The sequence below is a fragment of the Atta colombica genome, unplaced genomic scaffold (genome assembly GCF_001594045.1).
Source record: "Atta colombica isolate Treedump-2 unplaced genomic scaffold, Acol1.0 scaffold38, whole genome shotgun sequence".
In the NCBI taxonomy this organism is placed as follows: domain Eukaryota; kingdom Metazoa; phylum Arthropoda; class Insecta; order Hymenoptera; family Formicidae; genus Atta; species Atta colombica.
The window spans coordinates 2427116-2434653 of record NW_017259490.1 but is presented as its reverse complement, the minus strand read 5'-3'; the positions used below and the strand labels follow the sequence as shown (position 1 = coordinate 2434653).

The 7538-nt window shown below is 31.4% G+C and overlaps 1 protein-coding gene across 3 annotated transcripts in view; it reads right to left on the bottom strand.

The window, feature by feature from the left end:
* The window catches only part of LOC108690971 (four and a half LIM domains protein 2), a 129243-nt gene that overhangs the window by 49359 nt on the left and 72346 nt on the right, over positions 1 to 7538 (bottom strand). The window lies entirely within an intron of this gene.

The window sequence follows — 7538 nt, the reverse complement described above, 5'->3', positions numbered from 1 at the left end:
ATAATATAATAAATATAAAATGATAAATATTTTTAAAAATAAATATAAGATGTGATCGAGAAATTTAATAATTAATGTAATGTTTAACAAAAAAGACATATTTTATCTTTTCAAAAATATTTACAAACTAATTAAAGACCAATTATTAAAGAAAATTACAAAACAGAATATTACAAAAAAATGAATATATAATAGTATATAATATTACACATGCAAACATAGCAAATTAGTTGCAAAAAATGGAAAATGCAAATGTGATAGTGTGGCCGCATTATCTGGGTACAGAATACATCGTAAGCTGTGAGAATACTTAAGAGAGTCGAGCACACTTATCAGATGCGTTTCGCGCAAGATAATCTGATTTATCTCTTCGCGTTAAACGAGACGCGTGGACATCATAATGCAAACACCACGTCAGCGTCGTACATCGTGAGCGTAGTTTATAATTTAGGCAAATCGATTTTCGCGGTTTATTTTACGATCAGGGATGAGTGGGTGCCGGTTGTCTTCGCGAAAATAATTGCAACGCTCCGTTATGCGCATGCCGGGGATGCACGACGGGCGAACGAGAAGCATGGATGCTCGCTCATACGCACATACATATCGTTGAATTTATTTTCATTGCGGAAATCGCTGCGATTCACAGTCATCCGGTTATTTATAGTGAGGAAAGATCGTCGGCTCCCCCCCCCCCCTGTCCCGCTATAACGCATGAAAAAGGATTCGGAGGAGCAGAGATCGAATCCCTCTTGACATTAAAAAAATCAAATCGTCAATCATAAGATTGACTGCTGGCCAAGTTAATAAGCCATTTATTTGATGTTTCGAGGGCAGCCTCGTTTGATCAGTTTCATCCTTTTACCCTCCGTCCCCCCTCCTCTCTCTCTCTCTCTCTCTTTTATATCACTGAAACATGCATGAACTGACCCGATTAAGTACTTTGAATTACATCATGCAGTAATGATTGGATGGTTCAAAAATCCTTACAAATAAATCTGATTTTTTACTATGTTATATTTTACGTGAACTTTGAATCAGATATTTTCAAGTTACTTCTGATTAATTTTATTGTTATTTAATATACTGTAGCTTTTAAAATATTCGTAATTAATTTTTTATCTAATTATTATTAATGAGTGTCTATTAAAAAAATTACATTGATAATAATAAGAATTGATTTGTATATTTTACTGTTTTGAAATTTATTTTTTCAAAATATCTTTAAAAAGCATTTCATTGCCCATTAATGTATGTTATTATCCAGCTATACATTGTCAGATGACTTCGAGTAATTTTCAAAAACGTAAATGTCAGTTCGTGAAGCTAATCTTTCGATCGATACATATGATCGACTTGTAAGATGGTTTTAAGGAATGTGTTTACGATCGCATGTGGTTTCTCATGTACATGTTAAGCGAATAATCGAAGTGCCGTGTGCTGTCCGACTGGCAGATTATCTCGATAAATCTGACAGTGAAGATAGCGGAATGCGGTCAACTTCTCGTATCGTCTGTCTTTGATTTGTCAAAAAAATGGCAAAATTTTTAGGCGCTAAAATAAATGAAATTTTTTTATTGTTGACATTAATAACTCTTTACAATTCTATGCTAAATTAAATTTATTGTAAATTCATTTTTTGTCGTAATTTTCCAGTCGCTAGAAATGAATAATATTTTACATATAGTAAATTCATTTTTCAAATTTTTATAAAATATTGATTTTGATATTTAAATATTTAACATACACTGCTTAAATTACATTAGTGATTAGGATTACATTAGTGTTATATTTTGGAACTAAAATATATATAAATATTTAATACTTGCTCGTTTCTCAAAATTAGTTTTAAAAAGAAGTTGTGATCTACATTTAGAAAGTAGATTACAATTTCTTTTTTAATCTGTTTCTCTTTAAAAAGGAATTGCACGATTAAGATAATGACTACACCGCGTGTGGAATTCTCACAATTTAATCGCAAAAATGCAATCAAGAGAACATGAGCTCTTCGATGTTAACATTCTCCATGATTCACAGAAATGCATTAATTCGAATTGCTATTTTTGCACAATTATATTGCACGCGCTGAATAAAATATGCCGGCTGGCGTCGATGAAAACTGTATAAAGGCGGATTGACGTAAATAAGAAAAGGCGGTATCTTTACGCGGCACGCACCCAGTGAATTAATGGATTGCTTTAATCGAGAGCAATAACGTTTATTTAATGGGGCACGTACGCTTTTCCATCACGGAAACGGCTTTACCTGGAAAATGGCTATTTCGTCCGCAGGTGAATCATCGTGGTAGAGAAAATGTTCGTTAGTCAGTCACAGATTCGCTCTGCCAAGAGTAAAATCTGAAACTAGGGCTCCTGGCATATCTTGATACATGTATGGAATAATAATCGTCCGCAAAATGCAACATATATCGCTACCAAAAACATGGTACAAAAAACATTTCGAAACATAGTATCTTTCATTTCTTTAAATGAGAATATTTATTTATATTTATCTATGAAATATACATTCCACGTGAAAAGTTTCGAAACAGTTCTAAAAAAATTGACATTTTCATTACTCAAATATATCCATATGTTTTTAAAAAATAATTCTTTAGTTTTAATAACAAAATTATTGGATCTAAAGAATTATTATTAAAAAAACACAATATTATGAATATTTGATTGAGTAATTCTAAAAAAAATCAAATTAAGAAAGAAAAAAATCTATTTTCAATCAAAGCGAATCTTCTTAGTGTGTAAATATTTTGGTGTGCATTTATATATTATTCAATCCGCAAACCGTGCATTGAAATCTTTTTCAGTCTTGAAACGCAATCATAAACAGAACTGGAGTATTAATGTCACATATTAAATTGACAAGTAATTTAATAATTTTTGTGATAATAAGAATCATATATAAATAATAATTTGATTGTTAATAAGACATTTAAAAATTACGAATAATTTTATTGCGAAAAATATTACCTCAGCTCAGAATATTACTTCATCTCTCATGCGAGCATCTTTCTAATTCGACTATTGACTGAAACTTTATGCAATATTCTTCGTAATAACCAATAATTATAGTGAAAGAACATCATATTCCAAGAAGGCGCGTATAAACAATATTTTTAGAAATATAATTCGAGATCTAGTCTTCAATTATAATTCTAAAAATGTCAAGTTTTTATAAGTGTTTCCAAACTTTTGACCTATTTGGATTGTATCTAATCACACAGGACAAATTAACGTTAGAATAATAAATATTAAGGTTCATAAAAAAAGGGAAGAGAAACTCGTCGTATGATAGCATCATTAAAATCTACGAATATATGTTTGATGTATTTTTTGTAGGTCACACACAAGTTCATAGATCGCGATGCGGATAGCGGTGTGTAAATTGCTCGGTTGAACTGACAGGTGTCACGCGGAAGAAGGCGCCCGGAAGCTTTTGACTTAGCACAACAAGTCGACCGAGAACCAGAGGCCGCGCGGCTAATAGCTATTAATTAGATAAATGCACGCTATATATAAACGCCAGTAATAGTCCTTGTCGGAAATAGACGCAATAACGCACGATAAAACGCAGCTTCTCCACGTCTCGCACGAAATATCTCGGGCGTTCTCCTAAGATGAAACGGGAAAAGTCGCGATGTCTGACTAATCGCGTCTTTCCTCACTACTGTTGCTTTATATATTACAAACAGAAGAAACCGATCTAGAAATCGAAATGCTCATGATGATTAAATAAATATGAAGCTGTTTCATTTTATGGCAATCCTTTATAATGTTATAATGACAATGGTCTCAGAATGTATGGAACTTAATAGAAAAAGATGTATTCTGCATCCAATAATGTATTGAGTAAAAGATTTCTTTCATTAAAAAAATTTTACAATTTCTTCAAACGCAGTTATTACATACGTTTTGTATTTGTCGAGAAATAAATGTTAAGTGATAATAAAATATTTTGTTATTTATAGTGATAAGCATCGATACCAAAGTCGTCATATCATGATTCAAATTCTTGAAGACAAACACGTGCACTCACATATAATACATCATATATTACGCACGCGTTTAGACGTTTAGCAAATTGTAATTATCATTATGTATTATTACACGTAAAATATAGTGCAGTTTCTTTACGATTAATAACGAATTCATTCTTGCATTATACTAGATTAGCTATGTATCAAAAATTGTTATACAAATGAAGCAAAGTTAAATGTAAAAGCGTATAAATATTTTAAACGATTAAATACCTAGTAATAATATCATCACGTTATTTAGCAGAATATACATTATTATTTCGTTGTAAAAGTTAGTTATATTATGCCATTTAGATACTTTATATAAAATAGCCTTTAATGCAGGATGAGTGATCAAATTCATCATAAATTTTCTAACTAGCTGTCAATGTACATTTCGTAGATCCCGATGTAAACGAAAAACCAAGTCTTTCTTAACATCACTGTCATTTTCCCAGAATCATCGATCGCGAGCTATAAAATCGTTTTCCGACATCGCATCTGGGAAAATTGACGTCCAATTCGACACGAAGAAACGCAACGAAACTATGCCACGCGCGTCACGTAAGAGTGCATCCGCAAGAGAAGCATGCTTCAAACTGGCACCACGCGGTGTGACGACGACAACGTCAGTAGGTGCGTACCTACAGTTAATACCGGGTGACTGCGAGAAACAGCGCGCCATCATGATGGCGCAAGCGCGACTACGATCGCGTTCGTCGCTCGTGGTCAAAAGCTTAACCAAAGCTCCCACTATGCTCGAACGAGTCGCAAAGTAGCTTGCAAGCCTCGATCGGGTGTTCCCGAAGGGCTCCGGAACATTTGGCGCAAATGAGACTCGTCTGCTTGATGCGATGGCGTGTCAAGCAGAAGGGAATCTCTCTGGATGACGATGCAACTGTTGCATTATGCGTGTCCCTCTCCTCTTGTAATCCAGAAACGTCAGATTCATTCCGTGAATGCAATGAATAAATCGAACAAATTTGAAAAAGATATTTTGATTTGTTTTCTTTCTGATTATTAGGAAATAATTGCGTTTTAGAAAAAATTGATTTGTAAATTGTTTGTAAAAACTTAGTCTCTTAGTAAAGTTTAACTACACTGAAAAGAAATGTTAAATTTTACTAAATATTTGTTCGAATAAACATATATTTATTTCAGGTTCAGAATCATTAATTTGATTTAATTATCATTTTTACCGAGTAAATATTTATTTACTGTAAGTAAATGTTAAGTGTTGTTGAAAAAAAACATTAGGACAATTACAATTTCATCACGATTCTTCTTTTTATTCCTTCTAGATGATTTTCAGATATTTGTATTAGATAATAACATAATCTATTTAATTGCAGATATTTGTATATAATCCTTTAATATAACACGGTTTTTATTATGATGAGACCGATCTTGTATTACACATGCATGATAGTCATTCAACAGATCAATTTTTCTAGATCAATTTTTATAAGTACATAAAAATTATAAAGTGATTCTTACATATATTTTAACATCTTTAGAAAGTTGTGTATTTAAAAAAAAAAGGAAAGACATGACTCAATCATGTGTATTATATATAAGGAATAATTATACATTATATTATATTAACACTTTAATTTAATTAGTTACATTAAGATTGTAAATTTATCGTTCTATCCTCGATGAAAAATTTTGGATGTGCAAATGAACAAGGATAACACGAGAAATGTGTGTTTTAACAAGAATCATGTTGCAAGATCGACGTTTAACATCCAATGAGTGTCAAGCATGTAAGTTGCCATGTAAAATGGTACTATGACATTTCGCTACGCTCGTTAAAGAAGATATGCATTCAATTTGTGCGTTTGCCAGGCCCAATGTAAACATTTAGCATATCCAATGACACGAAATTTCGTTGTGTTTACATATCGAATAGATAACGGAAAAACTTTCAATCTCTATTTAGATGCACGTATAATAAAAAAGTAATTAAATATTCTTGGTATTTACAAAGGAAATGTAAAATTTTAAAAATATGAAATTTTGCGTAAGTCTAGAAAAGATGGAACTAATCATAAAAAAAATTTTTTAGTGGCTAGAATTCGATTTTAGATATGCAGCATCCTTTTTAACTTCTCTTATTAGTATTGAACGTGTATATTTAAGTTGTTGCATTTTAGTTGCGATGCGAAATACAATTTGAGCATCGCTCCATATACATAAAGTATGTTGCAATTGATATTCAACTTCAAATCATACTTATTCCTAAAAGGGAATTTCACAATATTTTACACTTGCAGAAATATAAAGTAACTCGTTTATGGTCGAAAGTAAATAAAATCTCTATGACTGTGAAATCTATGGCATTATTAACTCCATATTGATGTTCGTTGTTATTTACACGAGCCAGTAGCCAATCACTTTAATTACAGTCGTTTTGTTAACTCGCTGTAGAACGTTATGCGTTGAAAAAAGATTGCGATGCGCGAAGCGATTCTCATCGCCGTCGCCACTTTAATCGTAAAAGATTTTATTATCTTTAAACAGAGAGAGCACATAAAAGTCCTGGCGCGCTTTCTTGAAAAAACATTCATCATGTCATGCCAAGGATAAATTGATTAAGAAATTTCTACAAAAGAAAATTTGTACATGGTCTTTTATCTGGTAGACATGTTTCATAAAAAAAAAAGATTGTATAGAGAGGAATAAAAATAAAAGAAATTAAATAAAATTAAATAATTAATTAATTAAAATTCCTGTTTTTTCACTTCTTACTTCAAATATATACTTTCACTATCAACAACAAATCAATATAGAATCTAAATAAATCAAGATTTAAATTGAATAGAGAAATTATGTAGAAATATTAAATCAATATATAACGTTTCTTTGAGAAAGAAATAAAGTAATTAGTTTATCAATTGAAAACTCGATAATATTTGTTTCACTGTGATCAGTCTTATTATTTATAACAAAGATTATCTTTAATATAAAAATTTAATATAAATATCTAAGTATATTCGTATTCCCTTTTTTTTATTCAACTTCTTTTTTTGGAGCAATTCCCATGACTTATTGTTAGTATAATAATTTTCTTTCTTCTTTTTTCGTAATCCTTGTCCCAGCGGGGGATTTCCTCAGCAGATTTTATTGACCAGCTTGTCTCTGCGTTTCGCTATGACAAAATTACCAACCGTGATATTGCGGATTGAAACGCACTATGCAACGCGAAGAAATACACGAAAGTTAGTCGTCGTGCTAACACTGTAAGGAATACACAGAAAATTTAATTGGCAGATGCGCATTAATTAGTGCGTGTGCACGCAATTATAAGTTTATTATAAGCTTCGCAATAAGTTCGTAAACTAAATCGTCATAAGCTTCGAAATTGTCTCATTATCCGCTCCAAAAAAACAATTTTTGATGCGAATATTAAGACTGTCCAAAAGATCGTCCAAAACAAATATTATCAAGTCTTTAATTGATAAACTTATGAACATTTCAATTTAAATTCCTGTTATAAACATCTACT